At 35.6% G+C, this 13,699-nt stretch overlaps 1 pseudogene; it reads right to left on the reverse strand.

Annotated features, from left to right (window-relative positions):
- Positions 1 to 10,038: 10,038 nt before the first annotated feature.
- On the reverse strand, positions 10,039 to 11,502 carry LOC149244223 (adenosylhomocysteinase pseudogene; annotated as a pseudogene).
- Between the last annotated feature and the right edge of the window lie 2,197 nt (positions 11,503 to 13,699).

Raw genomic sequence — 13,699 nt, forward strand, 5'->3', positions numbered from 1 at the left:
TGGGCAGTCACCAAACAAAGGAAATAGAGTTTTCAATTCCATTATCTATTATAATGATCCATAAACTGTCATGGATATTCCACTGGAAATTTTGTCACTACATATCTAATAATAATATATTAAAATACTGAAATTTTACGCTATTACATTTTATTAAACTTCAATATTTATGGATTTAACTATAATTAGTGCATGCATGTGAATATAAATTATGCAGAAAAGTGGAGTGATAAAATAAGTTCACACACACATAAGACACAATATATGCTCTCTACGAAACCCTTTCAGTAAAAAACCCTGCTGGAAGATGAGGTCGCTTCGCTCTCTTTCTCTGTCTGGAAATATGGCTGTAGGTACAAAGAAGTAATGCAATATCTTATGTCTTTTCCTAGAATCAAGTTTCAACTTCATTGATTTTTGAGATCTTGGTTGTTTCTTTTGATCACACATTGAAGCATTAACCTATGCTGTTCTTTTTATTTTTATTCTTATTTGTAAGTAGAGTTTTTATGCATTAACTTGTGCCAAAGGCAAAAGTAGAGTTATGGAATCAAGTTTCACCTTTATTTATATTTGAGGCTTTGGTTGTTTTTTTCCAATAATTTTTAATTTATATATTGCTAAATAAGTTATTTAGTATTGCTAAGAATTTTTTGAAGTATTATTTATTTTCAAAATGAAATGAAAATGTTATAACTATAATTTTTTAATTGAGATAAGGGAATCTTATGAATAAATAATACATAGGTTATTAACAATTGACTTGGTATAAATAAATATAAGCATAGCTTACTTCTTATAGGTTTCCAAGTTTTTTTTGACATATTATTGTTTAAAATTTGGTACCAATTTATTAGAGGTAATTTGTTGGAATCACAAATTTAAGTTGTAAGCTTTACATAAAAGTGTTAAATCCATATATGCAATCAAAATTGAATTTTAAATAACAAAAAATTACAACAAATAAATATAAATAAAAATTAGACCAAAAACTTCTAAACATAAATTAATTATAGAGCACCATAAATATATCACAATTTTTTTAAAACCAAACTTAAAATCCACTTATGAATAAAATATCTAAAAATATTTCTTTATTTTAAAAATAATTTGATAAATAAACAAATTCATTATTAAAAAAATCATTATCAAATTTATAAATTATTTTAATAAAATTAATAAAAAAAACTCCCACCATAACAAAACCTTAAATATATGATAAAGAAAATTTAAATCAAACTTTAAAAAACCACTTAAGAAAAAAAACTATAACAATACCATAAACACATCGAAAATAAAATTTAAACCAAACTTTTAAAAACACATCTATGAAAAGAAAGCCCGAAAAAAATATCTAAAAGTAATTCTTTACTATAAAAATTATATAATAGATAAACAAATTCATTAATTTAAAAAAACAACAAACTTGGACCAAATTGATCAATTATTAAAATTAATAATATCATTCTTTTATTTGAAAAAAAACACTTCCACTCTAAGACTTTTTTTAAAAAAGGTTGGACACATTTTAAGACAACTTTCAAATTCTCTGAATGAAAATCCTCAAAGTTTTTAAAAACGAAACAATAAAATACACTACACTTTATCTAACTAAAAAAGATGTACAGATTGAGTTAACACACCTCACCAAACTTTTTGAAGTTATTGCGTTAAACATTAAATTACTTTCTTTATTAATCAATGCTTCGCATTTGTTATACTAACAGTGCGCAACAGAAAATAAAAAACAAACACATCAATAAAAACATACACAAATGACAGAGGAGTTTAACGTGGTTCACCCAACCATTCTGAGCTACGTCCACCAAACATAGGCATCGGCAATCTTTTTATTATCAAACAGGAGATTACAAGATATTCAATTTCCTCACAAACTCTCACGCTCACATCCCAATCCATATGGACACCTGTTTTATAGCTAAGAGAAGCTAACTGCCTCATAAATCCTCTTACATCAAATATAGGATGCATTAACTCTCTCCCAACAAAATAGAGCTAATATAGCAACACAATCTGATTGTTGTCACCTACTGAGATTTTTGCCTATTTTATTAAAACCAAAAATCTCAACAATCTCCACCTTGACAACAATTAGCCTGATGCCCTGTTTCTTTATTACTTATTTTTCTTGCAAGCCAAGAGAAGCCAAACACCAACGCAGCTTCTCCAACAAAACTGGTTTCGTGAACATGTCTGCACAGTTTTCCTTGTATGCACCTTTTCAAGAGACTCCCCTTTCAGTGATAACCTATCTTACAAAATGGTACTTTATTGATATATGCTTTGATTTACTGTGATAGGCCGGATTCTTAGCCAAATGTATTGCACTTTGACTATTACAAAGTAACTTGATGTTGTCCTGTAACCTACCAAACTCACCAAGCAAACCTTTCAGTCAAACCGCTTCTTTGCAAGCATGCGAAGCAGCAATGTATTCTGCTTCAGTAGTGGATAAAGCAACAATGTTTTGTAGCTTTGACATCCAGCTAGTAGCTCCACCTGCAAGAGTAAAGACATACCCTGAAGTTGACCTTCTCTTATCCAAATCACCTGCAAAATCGGAATCAACATACCCGCAAACAAATTCACTACTCTTATTGTAAGTGATACAATAACTACTTGTGCCTCTCAAATACCGAAGCACCCATTTCACTGTTGACCAGTGTTCTTTACTTGGATTTTCCATATACCTGCTGACAACCCCAACTGCATGTGAAATATCTGGTCGAGTACAAACCATCGCATACATCAAACATCCTACTACATTGGCATATGGAATTCGAGACATATATTCCTTTTCTTCACCTCTTATTAGGACATAAACTAGAAGAAAGCTTAAAATGGGAAGCTAAAGGGACTGACACAGGCTTCACATTGTTCATACCAAACCTCACAAGTATTTTCTCAATATACTTCTGTTGTGATAGCCACAGCTTACCATTGCTCCTGTCTCTGAAAATATCCATGCCCAAAATCTCTCTTGCTGCTCCTAGATCTTTCATATCGAATGTCCTTGCCATCTGAGTCTTTAACCTGTTGATTTCTTCAATGCTTTTGCTTGCTAAAAGCATATCGTCAACATACAACACTAAGATAATGAACATGCCATTAATTAACTGCTTAAAGTAAACACAATGATCATATTCACTTCTTATATATTTTTTACTCAACATGAAAGAATCAAATTTCTTGTACCATTGTCGAGGCGACTGCTTCAGACCATACAATGACTTCTTGAGCCTGCAGACAAATTTCTTATTGCGATGCTGAACAAACCCTTCCGGTTGTTCCATATAAATTTCCTCATCTAAATCTCCATGTAAAAATGTAGTCTTAACATCTAGTTGCTGTAATTCTAAATCAAGCAAAGCAATTAACGCTAACACAATTATAATTGAAACTATTTTAACAACTGGTGAAAATATCTCATGAAAGTCTATGCCTGCTTTCTGAGAAAACCCTTTTGCAGCCAGCCTCGCTTTGTATCTGTCCTCTGTATCATTCACACCCCGTTTCACCTTGAAAACCCATTTACATCCCACAGTTTTCTTGCCTTTGGGAAGTTCAACCAGATCCCATGTGCCATTCTTACCTAAGGCCATCATTTCTTCCTTCATGGCTGCTTTCCATTTGTCACTCTTTGAACCTTCTACAGCTTCCTGATAAAACAAAGGTTCATCATCGTTATCAATCAAAGCAACTGAAGTAACATAATCATCATACCTTCTAGGAGGGCGTTTGATTCTTGTAGACCTCCTTAAGGATGTTTCTGGTGCTTCCACAATTGGCTGACTACCATCTGTAGGAACTTCTTCATGATCACCATCTGAGACCTGTTCATGACATACATCTGAACCCTGTTCATAATCTGATTCTAAAACCTGTTCATGACTAGAATCTAAACTATGGTCATCATGACTATCATTAGAAGTGCTGTCAAACTGAATGTGCTGAAAATCAGATACATCATCCTGTTTCAACTTATTATCTACATCTAACTGTACAAGAGAGGATTAATCAAACTTTACATCTGTGTTGATGATGATTTTGCGAGTAGTAGGATCCCACAATCTAAATCCCTTTGTTCCATCACCATACCCAACAAAGATATACCTTTTTGATTTTGGATCTAATTTAGTTCGCTAATGTTTAGGCACTAGAGCATATGCATCACAACCAAACACTCTGAGTTTAGAATAATCACAAGAGTGACCTTTCCATACCTCTTGAGGAATCTTGCAACCTATCACTATCGATGGCGCCCGATTTATCACATAACAAGCTGTAGCCACCGCTTCTATCCACAACTCCTTCTGCGAACCAGCATTACTCAACATACTCCTTGCTCTCTCCAAAAGAGTCATGTTCATGCGTTCAGCAACTCCATTTTGCTGAGGAGTATAAACAGTAGTCTTATGTCTCTCGATCCTTGCACCCTTGCAATAGTTTTCAAACTCCTTGGAGGTAAACTCACCACCATTGTCAGTTCTTAAACATTTTATAGTTCTACCAGTGATGTTTTCTACCAATGCTCTAAACTGCTTGAAAACTATAAAAACATCAGACTTCCTTTTCAACATGTAGACCCACACTTTCCTAGAAAAGTCATCAATAAACGATACAAAATATGACGAGCCACCATACGAGGTTGTAGGTGCTGGACCCCAAACATCTGAATGGATATAATCAAGTATTCCTTTACTAGTATGTTTGCCTGTTTTAAACTTTTGTTTACTTTGTTTGCCAAACAGACAATGTTTACAGAAATCTAACTTTCCAGATCTTAGATTAGGAAGTAACTTGCGATCAGCCAAAATCTTTAACCCTCTTTCGCTCATATGGCCCAACCTTTGATGCCATAAGCGAATGGAACTACTGTCATGTTCAGACATCGTAGACACATGAACTGACCCTGTTCTTCCTTCTAACTGAAACAGATTTCCTACTTTCTTAGCTTTCATTACTAGTAATATATCTTTGTAAATTTTCATTACTCCACCTTGAATGACAATTTTATATCCATTTGTGTCAAGTGCTCCCAGTGAAATTATATTTTTCCTTAAATCTGGTACATGTCTTACATCAGTTAACATTTTGGTTGTCCCATCAAACATTTGCAGCTGTATACTCCCTATTCCCACAATATTAGATGTGACATCATTACCCATGTACACGACTCAATCATTAACTGATCTATATGTCTTAAACCGTTCTCTATGAATACACATGTGGTTTGATGCCCCGGAATCTAACAACCAATGTTGATCATGATTTGACAAATTAACTTATAAGACTTCGTCGCTCATACCTGAACCAGATGCCGAACCTGTATCGGTCATGTTGGCTTCCTTCTTCTCTGTCGATGAAGCTTCTTTAGAAGTTTGTTGTCGCTTCCAGCAATCCTTCTTCAAATGCCCCGTTTTGCCACAGAACCAGCACTTTACTTTACTCTTCTTTCCTTTTGACTTTGAACGCTAATCGTTGTGCTTACCAAAGCGTCTTTCTCTAGAACGACCTCTAGCCATCATTGCCTCTGATGTAGAGGTGTCAGCATTCGACCACTTCCTGGTCTCCTCAGACAACAAATCTTCGAAGAAATCATCAAATTCAATGGTTTCGGATGAACTAAGACTTATAGAAGTAACAAAATGATCCCATGACTCGGGGAACGAGCATAATAAAGTTATGGCTTTATCCTCGGATTCAAATTTTACTTCTATTCTTTCTAATTGCACCATTAGAGTACTAAAAACATTCAAATGATCAGTAATGGAAGTACCTTCCTTCATTCGCAAACTGTATAGCTGCCGCTTCAGGAGAATCCGATTTGTCAAGGATTTTGTCATATACAGCTTCTCCAACTTCGTCCACAAACTAGCAGCAGTCTTCTCTGACACGATGTTAAATAAAACATCATCAGCCAAACACAGTCGAATACCGCTCAAGGCTCTTCCATCCAATTCATTCCATTCATCATCTATCACGGGGTAAGGCAGTTTGGATCTGCCCGACAGCGCCTTTGCCACGCCCTGTTGTACCAGCAAATCATGCATCTTGACCTTCCAGATCTCGAAGTTATTTTTGCCATTAAACTTCTTGATTTGAAATCGGGCACTCTGATTTTTCACCATCTTGTTTAAAACAAAGAATCTCCAATTCCAACTTTTAAATAAAAAAAAGTTAATATATAAAAAACCGCCTATGCCTTATATTTCCTTTACTTTATATTTAAAAATCCCTTTGCTGTTTGCATTTCAAATTACAATCAAAACACAGCGTAACCGAATTGGCGCGCAACAAAACATAAAATGAACTTGGCGCTTGTTGACCAACTGACGATCCGCGCCAACTGAAAAACAGTGTAAGGCAAGAAAATTGGCGCGATTTTACCTTTAGCTTCCGCACCTATTAAGTTCTTAGTGCGCTGGTGCACTTCTGAACATCGGTCCAGCGCCAACTCCAATTATTGGCACACCTGGTCAGTGCTTAGCCGCGCCAATTGACAAAACTTTTGAAAAAACAATGAAATACTCCACCACGCGCTGAGGTTGTTTATACTCCACGTACGCAGGGTTCACACGTTGTCAATCTTTATGCGCTGGCATAACACACACCCTTCTGGCATACGCACCCTTCTGCAGCAAACTATGTCACGTGGAGTTTCACGAGTAATTTCACCGGTGTTGAACTTGATGGCGTGCACACAATTCCTTTATTACGATGAATTTAACTATCATGCGCCTTTCTAATACGTCATAGGGTGCAGAATTACAACAATCGATGGTATTTTTACTACCATATTATTAAAGCTACGGTAAATTCCTTTATTACGCAACGCAAATTCCTTTGAGAACTGATGGCGTGTGCAAATTCCAAATCACCTGTGCAAATTCCTTTATTACGCAGCAATGGAGCGCAGTTTTATTATGTGTTTATGGTTGGGAGCGCTGTTCAACCAGCCACACTGTGCAATAGCACAATTTCCCACGCAGCAGGTCAACAACCGGTTCAATCCACAGCAGACTTGGACCCGCCCCTCCTCCGCTGCGCGCTCTGATACCAATTGTTATACTAACAGTGTGTAGCAGAAAATCAAAGACAAACACATCAATAAAAACATACACAGATGACACAGGAGTTTAACGTGGTTCACCCAACCATTCTGGGCTACGTCCACCAAACATAGGCATCAACAATCTTTTTATTATCAAACAGGAGATTGCAGGATATTCAATTTCCTCACAAACTCTCACGCTCACATCCCAATCTGTATGGACACCTGTTTTATAGCTAAGAGAAGCTAACTGCCTCATAAATCCTCTTATAGCAAATATAGGATGCATTAACTCTCTCCCGACAAAATAGAGCTAATATAGCAACACAATCTGATTGTTGTCACCTACTGAGATTTTTTCCTATTTTATTAAAACCGAAAATCTCAACAACATTTATCATACAATAGTTATGCACTTAATGAGCATAGGAGACCATGGTTATATATAGAGTTTCCAGTATCTCTGATGTTATTTAGTCTCAGGATGGATGAGTAATGTTACACTAAATTAATGTAACCTCATGCACGAACTCCCGAGTCATACATTGGAGATTAGACCTGGATGTAACGTAAAGTTCAAAATTTAACTTTGAATATATATATTAATAGGAGACAGATTGTGTTGAATTTTATATCATTCAGAGGGTGTTGAATTTTATATCACTTATTTTGTGGCTTCTTTGTAAGTTCTAGAATTTTGCTAGTTGTGAGAATAGTTACCCTTGGATTGTTTCCCTTGAGATACGATCTCGGACGTAATCAAAGGTCTTGGGGGCTTAGGATGACATGTACAACAAGGATGCAATGAATCCGTTAGAGTGTAACCTCCTCCTCCATTTGGCGTTGCTCTTGCCTCATTTGCAGGCCTTCTATTAGTAGGACGAAGCTCTCCTACCAATTCTTGCTATCCAAAATAATTCCACTACCATGATCGTTGCTTTCGAAGACTATCCAATATCCCTCGAGGTAATTTTTGCTTTGAAATTTCCATGGCTAGCGCTAGCATTAAGGTAGGATTTTTATACCTTTATTAATTTTCTGCATCGTTCGTGCAACTTCATTTCTGAGTAGGATTTATATGATGCTCTTTACAACGTATGGAGCTGAAGCACTTTATGTGTTTATCTGGGAGAATCTATAGTGTTTTTTTTTAATGATGGTTTATCATATATGTAGGTTTCAACCTCATATAGAAATTACGTGCATACGAATTCTAAAAATAGAAAATAAACAATGGTGAGAGCATAACACATAAAATAAATATACACAGAGATTTTCCCCTAGATCCCAAAACCGGGACTACAAGATTTATTTTTTATTATGTTCCTTTCAATGTTACAATACATATATATACATGCCGAAGTATCCATAAACCCCAATCCATTAACCCTAGATTAGAGCATAATTGTAGTTCCCTTGACCGGATCTACAAAATACCATGCACCGAAAACCATCGCGCGAAAAACCATGTGCGAAATCCATGCAAAAAATCATAGGTAGGTTCGCCAATCTAATATAGCATCCAAAAAAAAATTCCTAGGGCGCTGCCCCGAACCCCGTAGAGAGGGACTACGCCCCACTCAAACCCCGCGACAGGGGGGGTTGCTACCCCCCCTCTAGCCCCCAATTTAACTATTGGGGCTACTCATGGAAAGAATATAACATAACCGAATGACATAGAGGCACGCGTATTAAGCATAGTCATTTCGCTGGTAAGCAAATCTCTTCTTAATTCATTATGCATGTTATCCAGTGCGTTTAACCTTTCAATGTTATGCAGATTTCCAAGTAGGACAGTCAAGGGTTATAAAATCATCCAGGTAAAGCCCCAATCCCTTCTTTTGACCCTCATACTATAGTTTTGGGCAATTTCTCAATTGTTTCTAATAGGGATCCTAGGTACAATGTTACACGCGAAATTCCCACCCAGGCGGTTGGGTTTTGTTACAATTTTCAACCCTACACCTTTCAAATTTTAATGGAACCCTCTCATCTTCCTCTAGGTTCTCACGTAGCTGTAATCTCGATTTCAATCAAGATTTTTCTTTGAGGTAACTACTAAAAGTTAGATATTAAATGCTAAGTGCCATAATGCTTAATTTTCCTAGGGTTAACATGGTTATAGATAACAGTCCCTCGACCTTACTCTCCCTTGTTGCTGACTACGACAATTCAATCCTAGGGTCAAATTTGTCAATACAAATTGCATAATGCATTAAACTGAATATAACATAAATTTTCTGTATTTATTTGAACAAAATTAAATGTCACTTACAAACAATATCTAGATATGCATGAGTTTCTTATCTGGAATTTATCAGTATTTATTAATTTACTATTTCTTCATATGTGTTGAATCAAAAGAGTTTATCCCACCCTTCTTTATGCTACATTATTTGCTAGTCTCTACATTCTCGTTTCAGTAATTTTTTTTTTTTATTGATGTTGGTAAAAGAATAAGAGTAGATATCATGAAATTATGCTTATCAAGTTATGAGTGTTATCTTTGGAAACAATAGAGGTTGATGCAACCATAAGGCTTATCTTCTTTTTGTATATGTATATATTATCTTCGTTGCTCATTCTGTGTTGAAAGTTGTCTTTTCCCTTATGAATGGGCAGAAATGGGTTTCTCTTGGATTTTCCTTTGTCGTATCAGGTTTTTTTGTTTGTTTGTTTAGAACACAGTCTGTCCCCGACGAATGACTCTTGTTGGTTATCGGGACTAACCATTGCTCCTGCAGTTCTCATAGACATGCATGAACAATTTTTAACTATTAAATTGTGATTTAGTTCCATGTTGAGTTTACAGATACATAGTTTTAAGTACTCAAAATACATTTTGGTTTCCACAATGCTTTGTTCCCAATGGGTTAGGTCACTGATTGGATGAGAACTACTTCCTTCATTCCTTTAGTAGAATAAATCAAGGTAGGTAGGCTAATGATGACATGGAAGTAGAGTTAGTTTCGGCATTGAGAATGGGAAGGATTATAAGGTACCTCAATGGGCATGTTATATACATTGTCTATTTAGGAGAAAGCTTCATTAGCTTAGCTCATGACTTGGAAAAATGTAGAGCAACTACTTTTTTTTAGATGATTTGGGAGCACATAGGAATTCTTCTTGTACTTTTTGGACTTCTTCTCATTCTAGAGCTCCAAATGAGCAATAATCTAGTTTGTAAAGGATAAAGACATGACAAACGTTGGGTAGATAATAGCACAACTCAAGTTCAATATACATCCCTCTACAAGAACGATGATGCCACAGTTGGTATCAAGGAACGCCAACCTATTTGTCTGAGGCTTGATGGTAATCTTGTTAACACCAAGGAATGTTTTAAGATTTTGCGTGTCAATCTCATTGTAAAAATGCCCAATGTTGCAAACAATGGAATTATTCTGCATTTTCCTCATGTGATCCACCATGAATATATTATTGTTTCCACTGGTGGTAACAAGAGTATCAGGAGTGCAAACTACATCCTCTAGGGTAAGGACAAGAAAGCTTTCCGTAAGAACTTGCAAGGCATAGATTGGATCAATTTATGTAACAATGACCTTAACTCCAACAACCTTTAGAGCTGCAGCACAACCCTTTCCAACATCTTTATATCCATAGACAAAAACAACCTTACCAACAATCATTACATTTTTGGATCTCGTCAAATCACCTGGGAGAGAGTGTTTATATCCATATACATTATCAAACTTACTCTTGGTAACAAACTCATTAACATTTTTAGTAGGGAATAGCAAAGTCCTACTAGCTTGCATTTGATAAATATTCTCAACACTAGTAGTTGTCTTCTAAAAAACACCAACATCCAACATCTCATTCATCTTGTGGTACCTCAAGGGATCCATCTTGATTCTCTCCTTGATCAACTCCAAAATCATCTAAAACTCCATATTCATGGTAGAATTCAGATTTGGCAACTTCCCAATCTTGAAAAATTTATTCTCTACCTTGACCCCCTCATGGATCAATAAATTTGCATCACCACTATCATCGAAAATTAGATTATGGTCACCAACTAGACTCCAGTCAAGAACCCTTTCAGTACACAATCGGTATTCCTACAACATCTCCCCCTTCCAAGAGAACAATTCATTGCTTTCATGGACAATAACCATGGAAGTGTGGTCGTACGTGGATAAGATGATGTAGGAGCACCATCTCACCTCAACACCTAGAGCCATGAGGGTCTCAATGAGCGCCATGGTCTGGATGGTCATGTGGAGGGACCTTATGATCCCGGCACACTTAAAGGGTTGTGTGGGGCTAAACTCAGCTCTGCAGGTCATCAATCCAAGCTTCTCAAGTTCTGCCAATTCAATCGCCAACCTCCCAAAATCCACCTGGGACAAATCTTTCACCTTGTATTCCCATGTACACAGAGTTTTCTTGGAGAGAAGTTTCATTGTTGTAGAGAAGAAAAATACAGAACTGATAGAACCATAGATTACGAAAATCAAGCTTAGGCTGATTTTCTCTGATAAAGAATTCTCTAAAGATAACCCTTTAGAAAACGTTGTTTTCATGTTTGTATTGATAAAGGTTGTAGTTTTAATAAAATTATCAAGCCAAATAGAATTTTTTTTAAATTACAAATCCACGATGTTATGTGATGTAAATGGATTTTTAGAACTTAATGATCCAAGATATCATTTAATCATGGATTTTTACCAACCCAAGGTTCATATTCATATTTAGCCAATGTTAATTTGGAAAATCTATAATTTTCTTAGAGTCACTACGATTGTGTATATATGCTTTTAGTAGTGTATTTTCTCAAAGTCACTATGCTTGTGTATATATGATTTCAGTAGGGTATTTTCTCAGAGCCGCTACTATTGTGTATTGTGTCAATGAAAACATGCATCCGAGTTCCCTCAAGAAATATCATTAGTTAAGGAAAACCAAGATGGTTACTATATGGTTATGAGCAAGGCATATTTACCGAAGACAGTTAACATATGCGTATGTTCAAGGTGTATTTATTATTTACTAGATGATGATAGGTTCGTGCTACTTGAAATTGTTAGATTGGACTAGATTTTCCTACAATAAATTTTTCCCTTCTCTCTGGGATTAGCTTTTCTTTTTCCAGAACATGAAATCTGAACCCCCACTAGATACCATACAACATTAAATTTGTGAACAAACAAAAAGATTGGCGAGGTGGCTGGAGTTATTGTTGAATATGGTCCGAACATTGATTAATAGTTTTACTGCGGAAAATAGGCTTTTAATTGTTATTTTCTACTATTTTCTCTGATCAAGTTGAAATTATTTTTGCCCATTTCATTTTGTATATCCAATGTAGGAAGTTAAGAAGAAACCATTTTGGTTATTTGAGCCATGTTACGCAATCTATACCCTTGTATTATTATTTCCAAAGTGATGTCAACAAATGGAGATACTAGTGCTATGATGAAAGGCATCACTTATGGAGCCTGTGATTGCTTCATCAAGCCTATAAGGTTAGAGGAGCTAAGAAACATTTGGAAACATGTAGTGTACATACGGGACCAAGAATTTTCAAGGCTGACTTGGGAGAATGTGAGGATTCTGAAATAAGTGATTCACTAGACACTTGTTCCAAAAAGAGGAAGGATACGAGTAGTGGGGACTTTTCTGATGAGGTTATAAATGACATTAGCAGTCTCAAGAGGGCACAATCTTACTGGACTGTGCAAGAATTTGTTGTTGTAGTGAATCAGTTGGGAATAGATAGTAAGTTTGAATTTCCTTAACATGCCTCTCCCTAGCACTGAGAGGTTGTACTTCTACTATTTTTCTATTTCGCTGACTTAATATTGAGATCTCTTCGAAAAACATAAACTTTTGTTTTTTGGTCACTCATCTTCTCTTGCATTCTAGTAATCCAAGCAAATCCATACTTGAGATCCGTTTTCAATTTAATGTTGTGCTCCACTAGATGGATGACTTGCCCTTTGACTTCCTTTAACTTATTTTCAAGAAAATTATAATTTATCCCCCCATATTTGTCACCCTTTAGTTTTAATTGTTCTTCTTCAATTTTTTCATTTTTTTTTTGCAACTCTTGGACTCCTTTTTGGAGGTTTTTTGTTTGTTTTTCAACAAAGCTAAGTTGGTTCCAATACTTTATGTTTTCCTCCTGCAATATGTCAATCTCTTGCCCAAAACATCAATATCTTTTGGGCCTTTAGCTTCATCAATCACCACCTCTTTCTCTTGTAATGCAAGTGATTCCTTTATGACCAAATCTCCTTCTTTAATGTGCAAAACCTCTTTGAATTTTGGTGATCTGTTAGAAGTGCACCCACCTTTGAGTCAAATATTTTCTTGTTTCAGGTTTTTAACTCGAGCCTGAGGAGCACAAATTTGCTTTTGAATTTGTCTTGTATATACTAGTGTTGGTTGCAACCCCTCCAACTTCATTGCCAAATTTTGTGCTTCCTAGGACTTTGTATCCAAATTTTTATCTTTTTCACTCAGTTTTTGCACTTGAATCTCTAAACTTCTACACCTCTCTAAGAAACTCAAACTCTTCGAATAGATTAATATTATTTTCACCATTCTCCATGATGGTATCTCTTCTATGTATCCTTTCTTTGTATGTTAAACTTTAGG

Source organism: Pinus tabuliformis, chromosome 8, assembly GCF_031772625.1.
Source record: "Pinus tabuliformis cultivar Carrire ecotype Pingquan chromosome 8, CPIR1, whole genome shotgun sequence".
NCBI classification, from domain to species: Eukaryota; Viridiplantae; Streptophyta; class Pinopsida; order Pinales; family Pinaceae; genus Pinus; species Pinus tabuliformis.